The sequence below is a fragment of the Crocodylus porosus genome, unplaced genomic scaffold (assembly GCF_001723895.1).
Source record: "Crocodylus porosus isolate Cpor-Errol unplaced genomic scaffold, CroPor_comp1, whole genome shotgun sequence".
NCBI lineage: Eukaryota > Metazoa > Chordata > Crocodylia > Crocodylidae > Crocodylus > Crocodylus porosus.
In genome coordinates, this window is record NW_017728906.1 from 201,766,341 (window position 1) to 201,789,700 (window position 23,360).

Here is a 23,360-nt window from a genome sequence, read left to right on the forward strand (position 1 = left end):
TCCCCAGCCCCTACCAGTCCGATCAGGGTCACCCCCAGTACAACCGAACCTACAACTAACCCCTCCCCAGCCCCTACCAGTCCGATCAGGGTCACGCCCAGTACAACCGAACCTACAACCAAGCCCCCTAGTTCCTACCACTCTGATCCCTTCCTGGCAGACCCGGACACAGACACAGACAAACCAGGTGTCCGCTGGGGCCTGGACAGAAAGGGGGCCCGAAAAGGAAAAAAAAAATTACAAGTTTTAATATTGCACGTCTACGGGACTAGCAATGTTATCAGTTGAGAATGAGCTTCTTAAAGACATCAATACCACAAATGCGATAAAGACTTTTGCAACAAAAAAGTGATTCTCTCTGGCAAAGGGGGGCCCAATACTAAAAGTTCGCCCCGGGGCCACCAGGAATCATGGTACAGCACTGCTTCTTGGCCCCAATGCAGCATCAGTCTGACCCCAAATGTAGGGACAGGACCCTCCGGATCTGGTTGCAGCAGGACGTTCCCCATCCCCAACCTGGGCTGCAGCAGCACCCAGTGTCTCTTGTGGAGGCCTGAAACCCCCTGACACGTGTAGCAGAAACAGAGCATCAAATCTTCATAGTAGTACACAGGCATCTTCCCTGACCAGGGGCTGTTCAACTTCTCCAGGAACACCCCTAGTGATGGAGCATCCACAGCTTCTCCAGGCATCTTTTCCACTGCCTCGCTGCTCTCACAGTGAAGTTTTTCTGGAGATCCAACCTGAACCTACTTTGTTGCAGCTTCAAGTCCCTGGTCCGCATCCTCCTCTCTGCAGCAAGAGAGAAAAGGTGCTTTCCCTTTTCTTTATGGCAGCCCTTCAGGTATTTTAAGACTACTGTCATGTCCCTGCTTGAGTGCCTTTTCTGCAAGCTGAACATGCCTGGCTCCTTCAGTCTCGCCCTGTATGACTTGCCTGGATTGTTCTTGTGAATCACATGCAGGTATTTGTACCTTTGAAGCTACATGTTTCAAGCACCCTTAAAAGCTTCTGGCAGCCCCCTTTTCTCCCACCCTGCCTGCCCCTTGGTGTTGCCACTTCCTGGTGGAGACTCACTGGTGCAAAGGGAAAGGCAGGGGCTGTGCACAGAGGTGGTGGAGGGGCTTGGATGCCCTGCTCTAGGGATCCTCCTGGAAGACACCTGTAGCAGTGACCAGATCGGTGATTCTCCACTCTTTTCGATAGACCGAGAACTTGTAGTGGTGGAGAGGCTTACGTGTCTCAGTGCTCCTCTGAGCTATGTTGCCCGTGGTCTCACACCCCGGGCAGGGTCACCCCTGGTGAACAAGCCCAAGAGGAGGTTCCAGGCAAACCACAGCCCAACCCCAAGTGCTCAACAGTGTATGGGGCAAGAGAAGCTGTCGGGATCCCCATGGCTGTCAAAACAAAAGAAGGCTGCAGCAGGGTGGAGGTCTTCTGTCATCTTGGGTTCTCCTTTGCCACAGAGCCCAGATCTCCACTTGTCAACTTCGTGCGGTTGCAGTCTCTGCGCACCAGATTCCTCACGTTAAAGTCACAGGCAGGCTTCTATTACAGGAAACAATACGCTGTCCTTTTGTGGACAGATCTGTGGCTCAGGACCCATCAATGAGCCGTGGTAGACATTATCCTTGAATCGATGGATTGCCTCCACAAATGGTTCTCAACCCGGGTAGACTTGAAGCCCCCTCAGAAAACACCAGCTCTTCACTTTCACTTGTTCTTTGACTCCAGAAAAATGCTAAAGTGATTTTTCCGTTGCAAAGTCCTCAGGAAGCATAGGTCTGACATGCTGGATTCCTGTTTGAAGTCTCTGGGTTTATCTTGTGAATCATGTCCACACACTTGGCAGTGCTAACCTTGTACAGCATCTTTGAAAGGACCTCAAGGCACTCCTGGGTGCCATGGCATTGGCACACCCTGTTTGAGAATCATGAGACTCGCCTGCTTGCCTCAGGGCTGCCTGTCAGCACCTGCTCTGTACTCATTGTCTGCCCCCCCCACCCAACTATTAGTTTTTCCCCCATATTAAATTAACTACAACTGGTTGTAAAGCACAGGGGAGAGAACAGAGCTTGAAGCTGCCAGATGTGGGTAGTCAGGGAGGTGCAGAGGCTCCCACCTGTACTTATCGGGTCCCTGTGGGTGCCCTGGGGTTTTCCCCACAGCAATGCCTCTCAGTCCTACATGGAGCAGGAAAGGGTCTGTCTCCTGGAGGGAATAAGAAGGATTCTGCCTGTCCAGGTCCCGATTCTTGACGATATGTGCTACACTCCTCTCAGCCACTCGGATGTTGTGGAGAGGGATGTCTGCAACTTCAGTCACTTGGTGTCCTCTGTCCCTCCATGCATAAGCCTCCACTACTGCTTTTGCCTTTTTCTCTGCTGCTTTTCAAGAGCTCCCTGCCACAGCAACCTGCATACCTGAACTGGGCCAAGTGCCTTCAGTCTCCAAATGACACGGGCACTGGGGGTTTCTCTCTCCCACCCGAGTCCAGGCTTCTTACTGCCAGTGCTTGCTCCAAGCACGAGCCAAAGCTAGGGCTTCCCTCTCTCCGTTCTTTGGAGACCGCTGTGACAGGGAAACGAGGAGTTGGTTTGTTCATAGCAGGTAAAAGTGAACATCACTTTGACATTAAACACCTATTTCCCTCTCCCCGATCTCATCAAATCGGCCTGCACCACCTTACATTGACTGTTTCCTAACTATTCTTTGCGACCGTGGCAACCTCTTAACATTTTTCTGTGGAATTACAGCTGAACGGTGGTTATTTAAATGGGAATCAAAAACATATTAAACCCATTCAATGATGGACACTTTCCAGTGAAATGCCTCTGGGCACAAAGCGCTGCATGGTTTTCTATGGGGGGAGACACTGCTAGGGTGGATGTGCCCAGCGGAGAGCTGCAGTTGCAGCACAAATTGGGGGAAGTCATTCCAGGAATGGGCTCCAGTGTTTCTGCCCTTACATAGTGGAGCCTCACTCGACTGCTGAGACAAAGTACCTGCAGCGTCAAAGAAAATATCCATGAGCGTTTTGTGAGAATCGTGCCCCTTGTGCTGCTGTGCTGAGATTGCTGAACTCCTTGAGTGCTACCGAACTCCTCTTGCAAGTTGCTTTAATATTCATGCAATCAGTTTATTCTAACTCACAACCTTGGCAGCCCAAGAGGTAGCTTCACTTTTTTTCATGGAGCTGGAAATTTTCCCTCCTTCCACACAAGGTCTCAGTGTTCAACTTTAGTTAGTGCCGTAGCTCGTTTAGGCAATTAGCTCTCCCTAGGAGGTCTCTTGTAAAGGCGCTCTGAGATACAGTGAGGTTAACCTAACAGTTTGAGCAATTGCTGCAGCTCACTGTAGTTAAACTGCCTGCAATGTGCAACCTCTGGACCTTCATATCAAAGTAACTAGTATTTCCTTCTATAAGAATCAGTGCGGTTCTGATTAGGATTTCATGGTCTGAAGGAGCGTTTCTCTGTAAGGGCTGTTGTGTCACTCCAAGCAGAGAAGAGACAGGGCTGTGTTGCAATGAATATAAAGGAGATACTTTCCGGCGGCTGCCAGACAAAGAAACTGCAGTTCTTGCTAGCCCCCCACCTCCCAAGGCGAGAGTAAATGAGACGTGTGTTGCCTGGAATTATCAGACGACTTCTCATCAGCCCTGGCCTTAGCCAAGCAATCGTGGAAGGAGCTGGATGGTGTATGCCAGCCAGGCAGAGGTGGCTCTGCTACATGGGGAAGGGGGAGCTAATTCAGGGTGGAAATGCCTCTTGCCTGCTTTGGGGGAGCCCTGCAGCTGATCCACTTGCTTGGGGGCCAATCTGGTGCTTCCCAGGTCCACTGGCCAGCATTTCCTCCCTCTTATTTAAGGTGGGGTATGTTGCAAGCACGTGGCAATAAGGGGAGGGATGCCTGTTGCAGTGGCCTACAAAACAGTCTGGGGCTTGGTGAATTCCTTTTCCCTCTGCTCCCAGGAATGGTTCAGTTACCTATTCTGCATCACAGGTTTTGATCTACACCCATAAGCGATCTGATACCTGAGCAAGGCTGTCAGCCAACAGCCTCCAGCCTTCCCTGTGAATTTGGACTTTTATTCCAACCTGTTTGGAGAAGCAATGGTACCAGGTAAGTGCTGCTGCTAGTTACCTACTTGCTACCCCATTCACATCATGGAGTGAGCCTGCACCCGAAGTTGGTGGCCACAGACATATATGCGGGCACAAGTTAGCCTAATGTTTGCTTTTAATTCTGGCACCCAGAGTCAGCCCCAGGCACCAACTTAGATCTGGGTGTAGAAATATAAGCTGCCATACCTACTGGTTCACCTCTACCATCCTAGCCCAGCCACTGCCCTCTGTGCCACCAACACCCATGGCACAGAGGTACCCAGTTACACCTCTGTCCAGCAGCCCTCTGCCCTGATCATCAAACTTCTGTGAATCACATGTGAAGCTAATTAGGAATGAGCAAAACTAGCACTTACCTGGAAAGTCTTCCAGGAAAATGCTGAGGAATCAGGAAATAGAGCGGTGACTTGGCTTGGAGAGAGCAAGCCCGCTTGTGTTTTGTGTACTAAGGTAAATTTCCCCAGGATCAAGAATGGACAGACACATGGCTATCCCGGAGAGTAGCTCATGCAGTGGACAGCTGTCACTGCATCTTGCCACTGGAACTAATAGCCTGTTTGCCTCCAGCAAATGACCACCCCGGGATGGAGCAGATGGACAAAACCTAAATTAGCAGAACTTATATTGGTCGTGTTTTACCCTGGATTCTCCATCACATTGAGTGAGGTTACTCCAGTTCAGAAGCCTGCATTGTCTGCTACATTTATACATTGGTTTAAGCAGTATGTCCTTCTAGGCCCTCAGTATTTGGTCTTTTGAATTAATATCCCATTAGGATGCTAGGGGACACTAGCTATTGTCTTGTGGCTGAGATATGACATCAAGATCCGACCTATGTGGTCAGCCATCATTCCACAGAAGTTTTCCCAAGAGGAGTGGCAAGAATCAGCTTGTCTTGCCCCTGGATAAAAATGTCCTCCTCTACTTAATGCTCAAATCCAGCCATGTTCACCTCTCCTAAGCAACTGGACTTCAGCGCTGCACCAGGCTGGAAGTGAGAGTGGTCTAGATTTTGACGCTGTTCCTGTCTACGCTCTGCTCTCCTGAGCTTGCAGAGTGCTTTGGTTCAACATCAGGGTCAAGCACGCTTATTATGAATCTCTCTAGCACCACTCACATATAGCAGGGCACTTACGATCAGGAAGGGCCAGCAGCCACAGCAAGGTGCATTCGGAGAAGATAAGAAGGTTTCATGTGGGTTTTAAAATAGTGGCTGGATCCAAAAAGGTAAAGCTGTACTAGGGCTTGCCAGTTTTAGTAGCCAACAGTGTGGAAGGGAGTGTGGTGTCTAGTATTATGCCCAGCAGTCTTTGACTCCTATACAAAATAGCCAGGCTCCCATTAATAGCTGGGTTGATAGGGGGCAGCCTGCATTGGTAGCAATGGTGCAAACACTGGTCTAGATGGGACACGGGAGATTTTTGCTACACTCTAGCAAGCAGGTTTTCATGAACAAGGATGAAACGACATAAGCCCCATCTATGCTATTACTTGCAGCTACAACCCTCTGTGAGAAAATCCCATCAAATGAAAAGGAAGGATATTACAGATCCAGCTCTCCTAGCAGATCACATTAGCAGGGTATGTCTTCACCGCTCAGTCAAATTTAAAAAAAGGCTACATAATGTTATGCTTAATAACATGTGCAGTTACACAAGCTAAGGTACAGGTTATCACTCGGGTCTGGAAGGAATCTATTTTCCTGCACATGCTCACACCCCATTTACCTTGTTCTTCAATTAGCTGAGATCGGAAAAGGTATTTTCAGTGTTTTCTGAAGTGCTGATCGCTGCTGCTGTTATACCTGACCAGGGCATGAGCCTTTATCCAGTCAAGGCCAAGTTCTTATAAATCACGCTTCTCCGAACCAGTTAGTCTCTAAGGTGCTACCCTGCCCTTGCCTTCTTCCTGACTAACATGGCTAACCAGCTGTCTATAACACGCTGAGTATCTATTGGAATTTGGACTGATGACTCTGCCATGCCACCCTGTGTTTTATAATGCCTCTTCTTGCAATCAGCTGTGTGCAAACAAGAGCTCAGTGCTTTCTCTAGGCCAGGCTGCTGTCAGCGACAGCTTCTATACGGTACCGATTGACCTATGCCCTGGTCCAGAAGACTCCAACTATAGCCACTGAATTGCTCTTGGGCTGCAGAGCATTTCCAGATGGCCAGTGGTGAGCCAATAGGACGTGTCACGGTTTCCAGCTGGAACGAGCAGGAGGTGGAGCTGACAAGCCAGGATAGGATTTGGCTTTACTCAGCTCCTTTTAGGGGAAGAATATTGCCATAAGGGTAGCACAAACACTCCCTAGTCCCCTTCCATGCAAGCATTTGCTTTAATTGCAATCGGGATGTCATGTCATCCCAAATTAGTGGGCAAAGGTCAAGGAGCCAAGACCTCGATTAAGATATAGTCCACCCCCGCAAGGAGCTGTAGGACTCAAGTTCTGAGTCTTCTCCCACGTCGTGAGGAGAATGACAGGCATCTGGAGGAGGTATTAGAGTAATCCCTGCCATGACCAGCATTGTCAACCTCTCCATGTCAGCAGTAGAGCTACAGAGATGATTTTATCCCTCGAGATCAAACAAGCTTAGATATCAGGCTTGTCTCCCCTCAAGCGAGTGGGAAAGGAGCCCATCCTGATGCATGTCCAAGTGCATGTTATACAGTACATTTGCCTCTGGCCATCAACAACCTATAGCCACTGTTATAGCAGAAAGTGGCAACTGTTTAATAATTCACAGCAATGCAAACCCTCGGAGTCCCGGAAATGCTGAAGAAGATGCATTCTGAATAACAACAGTTAACATCCAGCCTTCTTTCTGCCAGCCTTTAAAACAGTTTGTGTTGCAACAATTAAAGATAAAGTCCGACAAGAGCAGCTGAATGCTCGGGAACCGATAGGCTGCATTGTACACCCCAAGTACATTGGTTTCAAGATACAGCATCGATTTCCTGTTTTCCCATGGCTTGACGCAGTGCCAGGCTCATTGTGTGAAAGCAGACTGCAGAGGGCCTACGCAGAAGACAAGAGCCAGGCTGGGCTGTTTCTCAGCTCATGCTGTTTCTTCTTTCGAAGCGCTTCAAATGGCAAATCTCAAAGAGAGCAAATTCTGTTGGAGCCATCCTCATGCAGGCACACAAAGTGAGAACCTGCGAGGCAGAAAGCGTGGACGTGCCTCCTGCTGGAAGCTTCGGCTCATCTTTGGATGAGCTTTTAAACCGTCTCCCAGTTTTTGTAGACTTCCGCCAGAGCTATGCAGCTGAAGACCTGGACCTCACTTCCCTGTGTTTAATGGGCCTACAGACTCCCTTCCTTCCACCTTCCTTAACTGGAAGTAGTGTAACTAAGGTGGAGCAACTAGAAAACTAACAGCTGCCAGTGCTTTCCACTGCCCTCACCACTGGCACCAGCACCCAGGAGCTGCCGTGGGTGCCCACCTGTCCTATTACATCCCTGTTAACTGGCCCCATTAACCTATTGGCTCTATCAGGCTATCCCTACCTCCGTCCCCCCTCTTTCACTAGTGAGAGATCAAGTCCCACCTTTGATCCACCCAAGATACCAGGTTCCTTCACCCACTAGTTAGGTTTTCAAGCATGCCGCTTCGTGCTCACTCCCGTGCTGCCCCTCCTGCTTGGGTGGAACATCCCATACGTATCCTCAGAGCAATTTCAGATCCTGCCTTTAAACTCCCCTTTGCTTGGACGACTGTAAAATTTGACAAGAGCATGGATGGGCAGAGGCCACCACCCATGACGCTGACTGACATGATCTCATTGTTCTCTCTCATTGCTCCACTGTCTGTCTGCCCCCATCTCTTGCCCCTTAGCTTATGTTTAAATCATAATCTCTTTGGTTCATGGGTTGTCTCTCTGTTATCCATTTGTAAAGCACCAAGCATAGCAGAGCCAGGGATCCTACAGCCCATGCTAGTACTGATAATGGAGCTCTCCTTTACAGTGTGTATGTTCAGTATCCAGCATGATGAGATAAATCATCAGAGCTGAAGCCTTATATATTTACTGCAATAGAAATTATGGAAAAAAATAGTATTTTAACAAAGAACCTGCATCAACCCCTTGATTTGAGACGAGATAGTGAAAACCAGATGGTTTGCAAAAGAAAGCATGCCATAGAGTCATAGGCAATAGGGCTGGAATGGATCTCAAAAAGCTATCTAGTCCATCCCCACCTCAAGGCAAGGTCATGCTCATGCTAAAACTAAACATATAATTATACAGCAGAAGTTAAGTAGAAATTGCCTGTTCTGATTCCCTTGCCCCAGACTTTTCTTTGGATCGTAAGCACTTTGGAACAGGATTTTGGAAAGCCCCTAATACAGCCAGCATCTGATGTCAAGTGCAGGAAAAACGAACCCCAGGGCATCTGAGAATCTTAAAAGCAAAAGAATTGGAAGCAGGGCTGTATCCAAACCTTAGATCCAGACCCATTTGGATACGGGGAAATTGGGACCTGAGCTTCACAGTTTAAACTAAAGGGTGTTCTGTTTTTCTTTAAGTTACAGCTTGCAAACAAATCCCAAGGGTCATCATGGCAAGAGAACAAAAGAAACTGGAATGAGAAGGATTGCTTCTCCCCCAGCCTGGCCTGAGGTCCCCTGGCCCATTCATAGAGTATATCCACCCACTAACAAGGGCACAGCAGTAACAGATGTTCCTCAGCATGCACGGCAGCCCTTTTTCATAACAAGAGCATAACCTGTGTGAGTCAGCATGGGGAGATGGAGCCAATGCTGCTGTGGGGGTGCTGCAAGTGTAGCCAAGGACAAAGGGCAGTTGGTGCAAACTAGTCTCAAACCCTGCTTGGAGCAACGCTTGCTCCCTTAGATCCCAGCAATGTGAACTAGGGTTCAGCAGGACTCTGGGCTTCAAAGCACAAAGATCCCTTTGTGGCTGGTTTAAGGTGAGAGCGGAGGGATAAGATGTGGTGCATCATGAATTCATAAGTTGCTGTGACAACCATGTGCCACCCTTAACACCATGGCTATGTGCAATTTTAGCTCTAATTTAACAACTCTTGGTGGGCGTGTGATGCTACGAGGGGGTAGTTACATTACTACAGCAGTGTCAAAGATCCACGAGCTGGATCCAGCCTGCACAGCCCTCTCGTTCAGCCCCTGATGCAGCCCGTGAGTCTCTGAGTTGACTATGTGGGGCTGCTGGATGGCTCTGCATGCCATACATAGCACCTGGTCTAACTTACCTCCTGGGGTGGTGGAGTGGCCACTGCTTGCAGCACAGCCCCAGACTGCAGCATAGGCAGTCTGGCTTAGTGGTTAGGTCACTGAGGAAAAACAGAGGTTTGGGGCTGGGTGAGCAGATAAGAGCCATATTATCAAATCAAGAAGGAAATCCAGGGGCAGAGTCCACAGTGCAGTCCAAGTCAGGATCCACAGATCAGATTCTGTGTTACCTAACGCAAGGAATAATCCACAGGGCGAAGTCCAAAAGCAGAGCCAATCCAGGGTCAGGAGCCAGGAAATAGATCCATGGGGAAATCCAAAGCTGAAGTCCAGAAATAAGTCAAAACCAGAGTCAGAAACTGGGAAACCAGAGATTGCAGGAGCCAGGAGGTTCAACACAGCACAGTTGTTGACTAGCCTGCAAACCTAAGGCCCCAGCTGGTGCAAAATGGGTAGGCGGTGCTCCCAGCAGCCAGCCAAGATGCTTGCTATTCCTAAACTGGGGAAGAGTTCATTAGCTGAGGCCTCCTGCCTGTGTAACTGCTGCTGTACTTGGCCCAGGCTGGCCTGCCCAATCCAGGTCCCTGGCACCGAGTGGCTCCCATGTGTAGCACAGCCCTGGAGCAGCCAGAGCAGGACCATGCCACGTGCAATGTCAACTCTGGCCACTCCAGGACATGCACTAGGGCCAGTCTGTGGCCCAATCCAGCCCACAAACCAGCCTCACACCACTCATCCCGCTCACAGGGCAGGACACCCCTGACTTAGTACAACCTGTAGCTTGACCACAGTGATACCCGAACATACCTGGACCTGCGAAGCGTCAAAAGACTAAACAAGAATCATTTCTCTCAAGTAGAACAAAGAAGACTAAAGTCTCAGGGAATTGGGATGTGCTGCCTTTCCCTTCCAGGGACTCTTCCGCACAAGGAAGCTGGCCAGCAGCACTCTTCCAAAATCCCTTTTCTGCTGTCGCTAACTCCCTAGACAGACCTCTAGTCCAAGACAGGAGAGTCTGCATGGGGAACTTATTCTGGAATAGCTGAATTACCCTGGAATCACTGTAGGCCTTTTTCTTCTAGTCATTTATCCCTCTGCAGGCAAGGCTTAAGTTGCCCATGCAAATCCAACCAAAGTTGGTAGCGACTGAACCTTCTTGCCACTAGTGACCAGATGGCCGAGGCCCAGTGTTTCCATCCAGTTCCCAGGGTCAGTGGTTGTATTTACTGGAGTCTTTGATCCAAAAGGAGTCACAAACCTCTTTGAAGTCAGCACTCATACACAATGAAAGGATCGACTCTGTGTCAGAGACAGTAAGAAACAAACCATGCAGGAACCACCAGAGGCATGTGGCAATTTGGGGAGGCTTGAGAGGCCTTCTCCCCAGCACACCCCTTTGAATCTTCAATCTCCAGGGGGCTGAGAGCAAGCCTGGAGGTCAGGTCCTGAGCAACTTCCCCGCTGAATTTCCAGGTGTGGAGCACATCAGTAAACTCAAGTCAGAGCTCAGCCCCACACCTCTGGGATCAGCTGTCGACATGGTATAGCCAAGACCCCAAGTTTCTTGGGCACACAACCGATATAAGGAAGAAAAGACATGGTGGTCTCCTCAACAAGGAAAGAGCTTGCTGGTGTGGCTTCTGTGTTGTTCAAGGAACCTGGACTTTGTGTGCACATCCATAAATAAGCGAGGTGATGCCAAAGACAATAGATCATAGATCAATCCCAGAGAAGTAGGGCTAGAAGAGACCTCCAAAGGTCATCTAGTCCACCACTTCAGGCAGGATCAGCCCAGTTTCTGGCATGATACTTGACTTCTCACCAATTTCTCCCCTGGAAGGCCCCAAACCTAAGAATGACCCAACAGCTTGTGTCAAGGCATCAACACATCCTTGTCCTATTCAGCCGAGGAGACAAGTTTATGGGGTAAGAAGACATTGGTAGGGAAGGATGTGTCAGTGTAAGAGTTAATGAAGATTACAAAGAGCTTCATTCTCCAGGGCTTTCTGTTGGTGGCCATTATTAGTAAGTGCTAAATTCACATAAAAATAAATGTGTCCACAGCTACAGAAATAGTTTCATTATTAATGACAAGGCTCCTGTCGGATCCGTTATAGCACTATTTGAAAGGAGAGATGCTGCCAAAGGACTTTTATAATTTTGTAAATAATTATCTGTCTCATTTGTTATCACAACGAGAGCCTCACAAAGCATTTGTAATGAAACCTGACATGTCAGCAAAGCCGGGCTGGACGTCAAGCAAACCCGGGCAGGATTCCAGGTGCCAGCCAGAGATTTATTATTCTCGTAAAATGTGGGAGTTTAGTTTTAGCCTGGAAACTGGCAGCGCTCAGCTAGTTTGGCAGCATTTCCCATTAAAAGATGGGCTTTGCTTGAACTTGGGATTGTGATGCTAACACCACGTGTGGCCACCTAGGATCAGACAGCTCCTGCTCCGATGCACATCGTGGCCACTCTGAACATCCCGACTCAGATCTTCCAGCAGAAGCTACTGGGAGAGTGTTTTGGCGATCTACATAGTTTCCTAGGCTGCCTCCAGGCCCACCATTCAGCCCAAACCAACCAACCATCTGTTGTTTCTCTGTTGTCTTGGTCAGGGTAGTTCTCCATGTAGGACGCACTGCCATGGTGTTGTCTGTGCTGCTGCAGGCAGCGCGGGTTCCCTTGGAGACCCTCATGTTGCACAAAGAATGGCCACAGGCTGGTTTGGTGGCAGAGGCTCAGCCAAGTTTATTACTTGCTGCAAGTGCCAACTCACTAACGTGCTTGTCCCAGGGATACAAGATGCTAGCTCTGGACACAGGCACAACTCACAAATAGTGTCCCCTAGGCCTAGGGCAAAGTTCCAAAGGTTTCCAGCCTGTCTCTTATATGTGGATCAAAGCACTTCTTTTTATATCAGGTATCCAGGTTGTAGTCGTATTAGTCTAGAGGAAAAGGCAATCAGGACTCATCGTAGAGATGATTGCTTTTTTTAAACCAACAAGATTTTTGCAAAAAAAAAATCCTTTAATTAATTTAATTCAAGGCATTTTTTTGCAAAAGTCGTGTTGGTCTAATAAAAGCGATCATCTCTACGATGAGCCCCGATTGTCTTTTCACATCAGACGTTTACATAGCAAACGTCAACGCATCTGCCCAGTTACCCCCATCCACCTGTTGTTATCGAGAGTCATCTGGAATCTCTGGCACTACCGTTACCAATCCATCTTAACAGTCAACTTCATCAAAAAGTTTTACTGGGGGTCTGCAAAGCCCAATCTCATGGGCATTTCCCAGTCTAAAGCCCAGTGGGTGCAAGATCAGCCTTTCGTGAAGCCTCCTTTGGTCAATGCTCTAGCAAAGCCTTTCTATGAGTGGCATATGCACTGATCAGTGCTTGTATTAATCCCTACTGAAGGCCTATACCATCCATGTTACCAATGCTAAGCTCCAGGCAAGGGCAGTCTCACCTAGGGGTTAGTTACTTGAAGCACACATGCAGTCCAGATCAGGTCCCCAGTGAGCTGGGTTTCCAGAGGGGTCTGGTGTTGGAAGTGGATTCAGAAGCTGCAGCCAAAGTCAGGATGAGCTGGGGTCAGAGCCAAAGCTGGAGACAAGGTAAGCCGAATCAGGGTCAGAAGCCAAAGGTCAAACCAGAATCATGAGCAAGGACCTGGAGTCAGGAAACGCCGAGACTCTCACCAGACTCAAAAACTGAAGTCAGAGCCAGGAGTCAGGGCTAGAAGACCATCAAGGAAGCACACAGAGGGTCAGGAGCAAGGACTTTGGCCTTTGCCTGGAGTAGGAGGCTGGGCCTGGCTTTTAAGGGCTGGAGCAGGTGGGGCCTGGGGCCTGTAGCTTCTGCCCTGATTGCCTCACCCAGCCCAATGTGCAGCTCGGGGTTTACTGCAGGCAGTGGCTTTTCAGGGAATGACTGGCCCTGATCTCTTGATTGGGACCAGTGGGTCCAGGGTCCTGGCCCATCCACATTACGACCAACCCCTTAGCCTGCCCTCCAGCTGCTGTCCAACACATCTCGGCAACCTCTCCTGACCACCAACCAGCTCCTTGCAAACTGCAGCTCTGCCAGCCTGCAAGGGAAAAGCCAGTTTCCCACATTTTTCTCCTTTAAAGGAGAATCCATTTTTAAAGTGTGTTTGTGACCCTTTCATAGATTCTTTCTTGCAACCCACTCTTGGGTCGCAACCCATGGGTTGAGAAACGCTGCCATAGATGATGAGGGGGTGGTTCAGGGGGCTTGGGGCAGTTGAGAGTGGGCTCCAATTCCTCCCAAATCAGGCACGTAGACATAACTTTGTATGAGGTCTGTGGCATCAGCTAGGTTGTTAGGAACGTTAAACTGAAGGAGAAGACCTGGGTCATTGAATTCAGTCCCCTGCAATCACAGGCAACAGATTAAAACTATTTCCCCCAAAAAGGTTCCACAAGAAAACAACTCCAGCTTCTCTCTTAGGTCACAGATACAAAGCAGCCCATGTCAGGGTCTTTGGCATGTAAACTGAGGATCTTTATTACTCAGTGCTATGGGAAGAGACCAGACACAAGCAGGCTACCAGTGCCTGAGGCCTTTGCTGTGGAAGGGTGTCAGTTAGGTAAACTGAGCCCAGATGATGCATGAAGTGGATCCCCATCCATAGTACAGAGGAAGGCAAAAAGAGATTTAAAAAAAAATCACTGGTCCCTTCCAATCTGATCTGTTCCTTCCTGCCACCAAACCTGGTGATCCCTTTAACTCTGGACATGTGAGCAAGATCTATGAGCCAGGGCCCTGCTGCATAGGAGCTCCAATGCACTCCAGTCTGTTTCCCATTTCTAGCCAGGGCCGCTGTCTGATGCTTCAGAGGAGGGAGAAACAGAAACCCAGAAGCCAAGTCACGCATTCAAGGGAAGAGATTTTCCTCCATGCCCTTGCAGGAGACCAGCAAAAACTCTGTAGCAGGGGATTCATGTAACACAGTGCAGTGGAGCAAGCTCTGCAAGCACACTGAAGAATTCAGGGAGGAGGACATCCAAAGAAGGGAAACTGAATCCAGAGAGGGCCATCACAGCTGCCCAGCCCAGCCCAGCCGTCCTACCTGGCACCCACAAAATGGCAACATCCCCTGCAGTCTAAGCTATCATGTGTCCTCCACAGAGGAGTGGGCAGGGGAAGAGGATGCCACGGTCCAGGGTGTGGAGCACTACAGGCAGCTGCTGATGCCCCCGCTACACTGGCACCCAGGTTTGGTGCCCTGCTTATCCCCGCTAGTGACACTAAGTCTATAACCTCCATGCAAACCCGCTCCGATGCCAGAGATCCCCCTTGCACCAGGAAGCCACACCACACCCTGAGACCATACACTTTAGCTTGGTGCCTCCAAATCCTGTTGGCACCATCAGGGAAGTCAAGGAGCCCTACACCACCAGACACCTCCCATGGAAGCAAGCAATACACACCAAGATCAAGTTTCCTTTCAACCCTCTCATGAAGACAGAAGTACTCACAGTCTTGTTACATGTTTTAATCCCTCTATCCTCTCCTACTACACTCCCTCAGACCTGCCAAGCTCCATCTTGAATCAATTTAAGTTCCTGCTACCATGCTCTTGCTAGGAAGGCTGTCCAAGAACCTGTCTGCTGGTTAGAAACCATCTTTAATTCACAGTCATGAGCACTTTGCACCCATTTGATCTCATACCAAGACTATCCTTTAATTTAAATAGCTCTTCTCTGTGTTCATCCACCAAATGTGTTTAAGCAGAATAATCATAGCCCTTTTCAAGTTGCACTTTGCTAAATTAAACAAGCCCAGTTCTTTTGCTCTCTCCTCATCAGACAGTTCGTCATTCTTCTAATCATCCTATTAGCCTTTCTCTGCACCGGTTCCTGGTCAATTAATCTTTTTGAACATGGTTGACTCTATAGAGCCACACACAATATTCTAAATGAGGTCTTTCCAATGCTTAGCAAGCAGGTACCTTCCCTATCTCTACTGAAAATACCCAGCCTAACTCACCCCGGAGTTGTGTTAGCCTCTTCCATGGAGACAACATGCTGGAAGCCCATGGCTAGCCTGCAATTAATCAATGCATCCAGGTCCTTCTCCTCTTTCATTGCCTCCAGCTTATAGCAAACGTTCTTGGAATTAATTCAGAAGTCAAGGACTTTGTGCTTAGGACTGTCACATTTCATACTCTGGTCCGCAAGGGAATCAGATCCCTCCTGCATGACAACCCAGGCCCTCCTCTGTCTTGGACCTACCTCCCAGCAGGGAAGTCTCTGCAGATATATACACCCCCATCTTGCACCAATGTGGGTAATAACAATGTGAACAGGACAATCACAAGACCAGTCCCTGAGGAGAACCACTAGCAACCTAGTGGGTGTCAGCCAGGGCAGGTTCTCTTGTGCTTTGGCTCAATAACCTAGTGGTTTGAGTAGTCACCCAGGAATTTGGGATTTCAGGGTCTAGGCCCACCTCACCTGGCGAGGGTTTGCACCTACATCTGCCCTGCTTCCCAGCACAGAGCTTTAACCACACACTGCAGGTAAGGCTTTCTCCAGGTCTCTGCTTGAAGCTGACCCCTTGGGAAGCCAAGACAGGAAAGTACTAGGGCAAGGAAGAAGAGCACATGCTCAATCAGTCAGGGCCAACCTTTTGGGCAGGTGTGCCACAAAGCAGTCCCTGCCCCCTCCTTTAATGCCGCTCTGCTCCTCTTCCCCTGCCCATTCTGCTGCTCTGCTTTCTGCTCCCTGCCCAATCTGTCCCTGTGTTGCTCTCTCCCCCATCTGACATATGCTACACGCAGAGGATGCCTGTGCCACTTCCGACATGCATGCCACAGGTTGGCTACCCCTGAGCTAGAGGGAGTGTGGCTCAGTGAGCTGGCTACTGCCCTGGAAGGCATGTGACTAGTAAATGCAAGGTGCATTGGCCCAGCTTCAGGAGGGTGGGTAGGGGCCACTCTTGATGAGCATATCATGTGAAAGGTAGCCAAGACCAAAGGAAAACGTAGGGTTTTGCATAGCTCTTAAAAATAATTTCAAGCTGCTTTGACTATCACTGCTGTAATGATTGCCTGCCTGGCCTTGCTCCAACCCTTCAGTCACGGAGATCTGTCTGAAGTGAAACATTCACAGACCTTGAAAATATACAAACTATGGGGTTGCTGTGGGATGCAGCTCGGAAGCGCTGGACTTGCAATAGGACGGGTCATGTTTCCACTGCCACAGGGTTCCCCGCATGGTAGAAGGACAGGACGCCCAGAGTGTTTATTCAGGCATCACTTACCCTGGATTTTACTCTGCAATAAATTTACTCTGTGGTAAGGAGCAGACATGTGGCCAGCTCTCCCCCACCAGCTGCTTGGCGTAGGCACTGCTATAGCACTTGGCCGGTAGGTGGCAGGTTTGTATCAAGTAACCGGCTACCCTTGCTTGAAATGGACACACGAATAACTTCCTCTGGTGCAGATTTACTTCTGATTTTCCTGGAAGTGACTTTATACCAGAGAGCAGCATTTCCTGCAGAGTGAAAGCTGCGTGTTGGGACTCCACTCCGCTTCTCCTTGGGAATAAACTGAGAATATCCCAGAGTCAATGTATTGCATGTCCACCCCAAGAGAGGTTTCCTTTTCATCAGGGCAGCTGGGTTCTGTTGCCTACCTGATCTGTCCTTTGTAACGCTTTAAGAAATTAGACCCCTAAGAAAAGCATACCAGGGCTCAGTTTCTTCCCCCTGCCCCCCAGTTGTGCAAAGCAAACCTCTCGTGAGGTTCTAGGGTTTCTAAAGAATCGTAGTAGAGCGCATGTGTCTGGATGCAGGAACAGACTTTATAAAGAAAACTTTACAAGTCATGAATTAGTTAAAAACATTGAACAATAGGCATAAGTAGCTGCTCCCTGAAATCTTCTTCATAGTGTCAGTGCACTGCTCACATACAGCCTCCTCACAGGGCACATCTTTATGTCTAAGGGCTTCATCCAAAGCCCACCAAAGTCTTAGCCCTTCTTCTCTTGTTGTTCTTGCTCAATATGCCTAAGCAACATTGTCCCTCTGCTTTTCCTGTGTCATACTGAGGGGTTGTGTTGGGGCTGACTGTGCATCTTGCTAATAGGTTAGACAATGGACTGGTAGAGGATGGTCTGGATAGTGGGGAAGGCAGGGGGTTATACTAGATGATCTCTGGAGGTCCCTTCCAGCCCCACTTCTCTATTCTGTAATAGAAAACAGCCAGTCAGATACCTGACTCCATGATTAGACCAAACTGAGTAAAAATGACAATGAGCTTCTCTTCCCAAAGTCTGTCAACCTGGGAACTCTGTCCTGCTCTCAGGCTTTCACTTTTGTTCCATCATTTCATTTGCAGGGCTGGATCCTCACTTCTGTGATACCCATACACATCTGGATCACTTGAATATCGTTTTCCAGACTTCTACCACTGTAAATGAAACCAGAGTCCAGTACCTGGAATCCAACTAGCAAGCACATGCTTGGTTTCTCCCTGGAAACGATGTATTTTGGATAAGCTGTAGAGCATGTTCTCTGTATACCACACTTATTGCATGTAAGAAAGAAATAATATTTGGGCTGCACCACTGTTCCTGCTGGGACATAAAGCCAGAGATCCCTGGCTAACGGGTCTTGCCCCTGTGCTCAGGGCTATATTTGAGGTCAGGAAGGAATTATACCCCATGGTCAGATTGGTATGGACTAGAGGGGGCAGTGGGAAGGTGGCTGCCTTCCTTTGTAACAGGGGCATGGCCTCCACCTGGGATCTTTTGAGTGTATATCACCAACCTTTTATAGAAACAGGACATTGGCGGCTGTGGTCCCCCTGCTTTTCCTCTGCACAGTTTGGGTGTGATGTTTTGTGTTGTGTCAGGGTTGATTGTAGTTTTACTGAGAGGTTAGACCAGGGGTTGGCAACCTATGGCACACATGCCATGGCACGTGGCATGGTTTTTATTGGCCCACAGGCTGCTTTCCACCCCAAGGGACGGGAAGAGGTGTGCCCAGATTGAGCAGCACGTGGCTGCCCGGGAACAGCCTTGTGCTGCTGCTGACCCCCGTGTTACACTTGCCACTGCTGGACCCCAGCCCTGGAACACCGATCCCAGCCAGGGAAGAGCCCCTGACCCCAACCCTAGCCTGGCCCCAGTCCCAGCCCCAACCACATGCTGCTGCCAGCGGGCCCGACCTCAGCCCTCGCTGCCAGGCCATCAGCAGTGTCAAAAAACCTGTTTTTCTGGCATGCCAGCACTCTGGCACCTTCCAAGGTAGGCATTGTGTGTTTTTCGGCACTCCAGCTAAAAACTGTTGCCTACCTCTGGGTTAGATTATGGCTCTGTATAGACTAGCTAGAGGATGCTCCTGCCTCCAGCCCCTAGATGATATCTGGAGGTCCCTTCCAGCCCTAATTCTCTATGATTTGGTGATATGTGGCTTTGAGCAATACAGGATGCAGTGAGCACCTCTAAGACAAGTAAAGAACAAAGTGTAGTCACCTTCAGAGAGCACAGCCAGATGGCCTTGGGGTCCCTCTTCTTGGTTAGCAACTGAACTGGGGGCTAGCGGAGTTGGTATTACAGAGTTTTGTGGCCTCAGCTGTTTCAGCTGGGGACATGAAAAACATCCCTCCCCTCATCCACACAGCAGTGCCAACCAAGCACCTGGCACAGGTACCACCAAGACCCACAGACAGAGTCTGCTGTTGGCTTTGCTAACGCCATTCTTCAAGCTGCCGATGCAGGCTATGTCTCAAATGTGGGGCCTGGAGTGTCAACATGACCAAACTTTCTTTTAGCTTTAAATTGGGGGTGTCAAAATATCACCTGGGGGCTGGGCCCGGCTCACAGAGCCCCATCACGCAGCCCCCATGCTGCCCCTTGGTCTGAGCTCCCCCAGGCAGCACATGCTGGACTGGACCACGCGGCACCCACTTTGGGATCTGCACTATGTGCAACACTCACCCATCTGGTCTGGGACTGTGCCACATGTGGTATCTTCCCCTGAACCTGTGGGGTGGGGGAGCAAGGAGCGGGGGGTATCCATGGATCCAATCCAGCTCATCGACTGACCCCACACCACTCATCTAGAGTCTGACACCTCTACTTTAGGAGGCAGCTCAAACCTTGTCTCACTTTGAACAAGCAAAAGGGGCCTTTTGCTGCAGTTGGGTATATTAGGAAGCCACAGTCCATTCTCTGCTGCCCATTTCATTTGCCACCACCCCAGTGCCCTAGAGTAAGGGCTTAATCACAGCCCAGGGACAGGAGCAGTGGTCCATTGCCCCTGGACAGCAGCACCGGGTGAGCAGCCCTCTGCGGGCAGTATCCTGCCTTCCGCTCCCCGTCAGCATGGAGAAGCGCACAACCGGGTGAGAAGCAACATGTCCCATAAGTGCAAGCGATTGCTGAAGAGTCTCCCAGGCAGTGTGTCAGTGCCTTGCACGGTGGATCCTGAACTGTAACTCGGGCTAGCAGGACAATACACTTTCCAGGGATCTGGCTGTTCCACTTTGATTGGGCTCAAATCCCATTCCTGTGGAGTATGGTCTGAACATACAAACCCCTCTCTCTTTAATTCAGATCTGGGTTGGTCCAATTTCATCTCAACACAGTGAATATAACCCTATTTCTCACAAGTCGCTCGGGAAGCTGCCTTCCCTAGGAGATGATGAGAGCGCTCTGGTTGCTGCCTGCTGTACACTGAACGAAAGAAATAGCAACTAGCCACGGTGATGCTTCACGCTGCCAGGAAAATAATGTTGCCACCTGTTGACTTTAATGCAGTAGAGCAATTAGTATGTTTCTTTGCAATTCTGTTTGCCGGAAAGATTAATCATATCGCTTCAGTCTCCCAAGGGCTGTAATCACAGCTCATTGCTATTGTATTTGACTGATTTTTCTCTCACGTCAGGGTTTACTTTGCTGGAGTCAGTAGTATGAAGAAGGCAAAGCAAGCACCAGGCAGGAGCAGGACTGAATTAGCTTATGAATGAAGTAATTAAACATTGTCTCATTCCAATAATTCACACAGGACAAAAGCTCTTTGCATTATTTGTGGGCAAGTGCTGTGTCAGGGAATTGCTTATTTCTTCTGTACAAATATTTATGCAGAAAACTGCAGGCTGCTACCAGCTGTGTTTCCACAACAGGAGTGAGGCTTCATGGCAGGGAGTGGAGGAGCCGGTGCTCTCTGACTTGACCTCACGTATTTATGGGGTGTGTTCACTCTGAAGTCAAACGATGACCATTCAAAGGCTAACATTAAGAGGCCGATTCTTGATAGTTACTAGTGTAAGTGGAAGCAGGCTAGCTTCATAAGGGCAAAAGCCAATGCTGATTTTAAAGGGTTATAATGTGGTTCTTCCAAGTCTGTCAGCATGTGAATAAGAATATAATAGACTTTCCCAGACCAACACATAGCTTAGACTTCCTTACATATCTTATTGGAGTCTAGAGGGGTCTACGCTGGTTTGATTAAGGACTAGTCTTAGATACCGGCTTACTGCAAAATCATTAAATAGGTTATAGCCTTTTAGTGCAACATTGTGTGTGGACACTCCTATTCCAGAATAAAGGCAAGTCCATAGAGGAAAGTTTTCCCATAATAGCTGTGTGGGTTAGGGACATGCATGAATTTCTGAACTGCTGATGCAGCTATATCAACCAAAGAGTGCATTTGCCAGGTGAACTTATCTTGTTCACCAAACTGGTAAAGCCTACCAGAAGGTGGCCTGTTTTGCCCATATAAACTGCACCTGTAGTAGGAGAGTTTTCTGAGTTTAGCTATGCAGGTGTAGCTGCACCAACACCACTTTCCTAGTCTAAATTAGGCACGAAAGAGTAGGTTTACATGATGCAAAGCAGAGCTACTCAATATAGCTCTGGATATGTTAGCTCCAGAACCAGTATAGCCTTTGCAAAGTATGCAGGTAATAATAAGCCCTGCTTGTCAACAAAGCTAATTATCCTGCACGCAGCACTGTGCTGGCCTATCTATACTCCTCCCAGGTCTGAAGCTAGCACATACAAACCCAGTTCAGCCATGTCTTTACCTTGTAGTGTTCAAGAGATGCTGTACCCCCAGGCTAGTGTGCTCCAGGAAGGGGGTCAGCCGGACACGAGGCGCCCCAGGGAGGCACTCAGAGCCTGGACAGTGGCCGGGTGCAGGGAGGTGGGGGGGCTCAACGCAGGAGTGCCCCCTACTGGTCCGCCACAGAGCCAGGTTCAAACATCACCCCTGGCATGAGGGTACTGGGCTGAGGACAGGGAGGGCTGCCTTGCCCCTTCACTGCTGCACCATGAGCAAGTGTGACTGAAGTCCCTATCTGATCATGATAGTTAAACTGCTAAGTTAGGGGGCAATTGGGGACCAAACTTTTTGCCAGGCAGGCCACAAATTAGCCCTGCACCCACCCTGAGTGTCAATGATCCCCTTCCCTTGCCCCATCTGCTGCTCTGCTTTCTGTTCCCTACCCTGTGCTGCCTCCTTCCTGCCCCAGGCACCACATTACATGCAGTGACTTGCTAAGAGAACAGCATGGGGACCTTGACTGCTACTGAAAGATCACCGATTCAGCATTGATTCCCTCACTCTGTGCTCCTCCATGGTTCCTGGCTTGGAGCACATGTGGTCCAGGGCCCCCCTCTTCCCATGTCCTGCAACCAGGAGAGTCCTGGGGTCTGCTGAGAGGCGAACACATTCCTCAGCACCTGGCTGAAGCATTCCTCTGCTCAGCCTTGTGTCAGAGGCATGGCACTTGATCCCTGCTGCTCCTGGCCTGATTAATGTATAACCTGGGACTTGCTGGGGCACATTTTTCAGATGACAATGTTCTGCATCCCGCTGTCCCGGGACGTCACTGCCTGGTCATGGCTGGTTCTGCTGCTTCTCCCAGGGTTCCTGAAAGGGCATCGGCTTGCCGCAGTGCTGTTGGCATGATGTTAGGGAAGGGGTGGAAGGCCAGGGAAAGGGTATGGCCCATCAGGCTAACACCCTCATGTGCCAAATCTGCATCTTTTGGAGCCACGGGTTCAGCGTAGCAGGCCTGTGCTGCCTTGAGGGAGATGGGTGCTGTGGAAAGGGATGCTAGAAATGCATTTGCCAGGAGCCCAGCAGGCTCCCGGGAAAGCAGGGCTTTGCTCTCCCACACACTTGGCCACAGTGCTGGTGGGACGACCCCTGCCTTGGAGGGGTAGCATGTCTGTCTGTGCTCATACAAACGCTAGATGGTGGCTGGCTCTGCATGGGGGGTGGGAGAAGAAAAATGGCACAACTGCTTCTTCCCCAGCTCAAACATCTACAGTGGTGCAATGCACACCGGCATCTGGCTAGTACCAGCCTTGTTTCCAGACCTGTTTCTCCTCTGCCAGTGTCTATGCAGCCATGTGCAGGTCCCGGGACTGAGAAGGGCCTGGAGGACTCTCTGCTTGCAGGGGCTGTGGCAGCCAAGCTCCATCCTCTCCCAGCCCTGCTCAACCTCCTCCTTCCCTGAAATGACAAGGCAATGGCTTAGCATCAGCCCCCAGGAGGTGGGACTGTGCTTACACCTGCTGTAAAACGGGAAGTCTCCAGGAATCACGTGTTGGCCTTCAATCCTGCCGGGGAATGTACCAGACAGACAGCACACAGTGACGCCTTCGGACACACTCAGGACGCTTGTGTTAGGGCCAGAAATAGAGCCCCGGTTTTGGGAGCATCTGGCCTGCAGCCTAGCCACCAATGCACCTTTCCTCCCATCAGCTTGCCACACAGCAGCTCACACTCCCTTCTCTCGGGGCAGAGAGAGGCAGATAGCCACCGGTGTTAGTCTAAAGTCAGACAGAAGGCAAGGCAGGCAATAACCTACTTCATCAGATGCAATGGTTTTGCAGAGAGCGGGGGTATGAAACAAAAGGGATTTAAAATATAAAGGATAGGGAGAAGGGACACTGCTGACAGCCACAAAGGTGTTGAACAGGTCAGTAGAGATGAACAAGGCAGTTAACCTATAAGGGTTATAAAAGCTAGTCC

General features: G+C 49.6%; 1 long non-coding RNA gene across 1 annotated transcript in view; it reads left to right on the forward strand.

The window, feature by feature from the left end:
• LOC109306887 overlaps positions 1-18,500 on the forward strand; it is a 19,219-nt gene extending 719 nt beyond the window's left edge. Inside the window, exons 2-3 of the long non-coding RNA XR_002100134.1 lie at positions 4,006-4,125; positions 17,710-18,500. This is a non-coding gene — a long non-coding RNA (uncharacterized LOC109306887). The remainder of the gene's footprint in view (positions 1-4,005; positions 4,126-17,709) is intronic.
• Positions 18,501-23,360: the final 4,860 nt, after the last annotated feature.